The sequence below is a fragment of the Otolemur garnettii genome, unplaced genomic scaffold, assembly GCF_000181295.1.
Source record: "Otolemur garnettii isolate 467f Iridium unplaced genomic scaffold, OtoGar3 scaffold00058, whole genome shotgun sequence".
In the NCBI taxonomy this organism is placed as follows: domain Eukaryota; kingdom Metazoa; phylum Chordata; class Mammalia; order Primates; family Galagidae; genus Otolemur; species Otolemur garnettii.
Genome location: NW_003852453.1, coordinates 1,260,007 through 1,262,325, shown reverse-complemented (window position 1 = coordinate 1,262,325; position 2,319 = coordinate 1,260,007). Strand labels below are relative to the sequence as shown.

Genomic DNA, 2,319 nt, shown 5'->3' with positions numbered 1-2,319 from the left:
GCCTTTCACCCTCATTCCTCAAATAATTCCATCCTAATCTCAAGCCCAAGATTTCTGTATTAATAATTTGTATCCCCTGGACCATTTGAAAATAAGATAGTTGATATCTGTACCTTGACACCCTCACCTACTATGCCTCTCCCCACCGAAAAACTGTTTTCCTAAAAAACAGAACAAGTGCTAGGAAAAAAAAAACTCTTGACAAGAATTCACTAACAGAATAGACACTGAATTATTTAAGAGGTTTGAGTTTCCAGGACAGAATGTAAAGAGATAACACCTTAGTAAACTGAAAATAAAAACTAAGAAAAGGAGCGGTGCCCATGGCTCAAAGGAGTAGGGCTCGGGCCCCATATGCCAGAGGTGGCGGGTTCAAACCCAGCCCCGGCCAAGGAAAAAAAAAAACCTACAGTAAAGGTTAAAAAAAAAAAAACTAAGAAAAATTGAAAGGTGAGAGGAAGAAGGAGACATAAAAATAAACAGAATAATAGACTCATCCCCCAAATAAGAACCAAGCTTCACTTCTAGAACTGAAATAGAATTTGCAGCAGAACCAACTCAAACATTTGTCTGATATATTTTCTTGACCACAGAGGAATCTTTGGGGGAACTAATAATGTGTGTAACAGAAAGCATTTGATAGAAGGTTGGAAAGTTCTTTAGTTTTGCGTCAGTACTTTCCATCTGTTGAATTCATGTAAAATTAAATGTAAATATTTTTATATTTAAGGAAGTATAGATATAGGTGCTTACTGTGGCAGCTAAAATTGGAATGATACAGAGATCAGTGGCCCCTGTGCAAGGATGACACGCAAATCTGTGAAGCATTCTTATGTTTTTAATTAGAAATTTTATTTTATTTTATTTTATTAATTTATTTTTTGGCCGGGGCTGGGTTTGAACCCACCACCTCTGGCATATGGAGCCAGCGCCCTACTCCTTTGAGCTACAGGTGCCACCCCTAATTAGACATTTTTAAAAAAGAAAAGCATATATTGTGTAATTTCACTCTTACAAGAGTATTTCTTTTTTTTTTTTTTTTTTTTTTTTGGCTGGGGCTGGATTTGAACTCGCCACCTCTGGCATAGGGGGCCGGCGCCCTACTCCTTTGAGCCACAGGCACTGCCACTAGAGTATTTCTCTCTCTTGCTCCATACACACATATAGACACACACCCACACAGAGGTGCCTGTAACATGTTTACCAAGCATCAGTACTGGTTGTATCTAGACTGTGGTCGTGTAATATGCTGTTTCAATATTTGCATTTTTCTACCTTGTATGCATTTTTACCAGGAGCATGGACTATATTTATATTAAAAAAATAAAGTCATTACTTGAAAAAAATTCAATGCCTAGGGGTCTATGGATAGCTTTACAGTGAATTGCAGAAAGCATCTGCCATATTCTGTGTATATCTGTGTGCGTTTTTTCATATTTTCTTTAGGTTGTCAGAAGTATTTATAACCCCCAAATGCAGTGCTTGTTGTGTACATTGCTCCGACCTTCAGTTCTTAAGCTTTGGGTTAATCATATAGCGGCTCTTGATTATCAAGTAAGTACCAGGCACTGTGCCAGGCACTTCATATGCGATGTCCTGTGGTCCTCAACTCAACCTTACAAGGGGTCCTTATTGTTTCTAGGTTACAAAGGAGAAATGAAGGTCAAGCGTGCTCGGTCACTGCCCAGGGCCACACAATCAGAGGCAGAGGTCGCAGTCTGAAGCCAGGTCGGTGTGGGCCAAGTCCACACCTGCCCTCCCACACTGGGGTTCCTCATTAGGTGAGACGCGGGAGCCTCCACCCACCATTGTCTGGACATCTCTAACGTGTTGGCCGTGGGCCCAGAACAAGGCAGTGAATGCAAAACAAAAACCCCTGCTCTCTTGGAGCTGATATTTTAGAAATGGACTCAACATCGTTTCAAAATATGTTTATCAACATATTATTTGATCCTGATAACACTGTCTGAGGAAGGCAGGAGCTGCTACCTGTTTTATAGATTAACCACCTAAACCTGAGAGAAGTTGAAGATTTACCCGTTGTGTCATTATTGGGTTATGGGGTTACAATATCAAACCTGCCAGGTCACTAAGTCTCGTCTTTACGTTTAAAATACACATATATTTTAAAACTGGATTGCATCCTAAGAGCAAATCCCGGTAGTGATAGAACATCAAAATGAATGCCTTTCACTGTTATGACCCTGGGGACAAGGCCTGCACTGTCCCCAGTGTCACTTGGTAAAGGCTGTGGGACACCCTGAAATGGGCCCAGGTTTTCCTTTCCTCACCCCCATTTTCCCTTTCAGGGTCCTTCTG

The 2,319-nt window shown here is 40.8% G+C and overlaps 1 pseudogene; it reads left to right on the top strand.

The window, feature by feature from the left end:
* The first annotated feature begins 741 nt into the window (after window positions 1–741).
* LOC111726255 lies at window positions 742–839 on the top strand (annotated as a pseudogene).
* The last annotated feature ends 1,480 nt before the right edge of the window (window positions 840–2,319 follow it).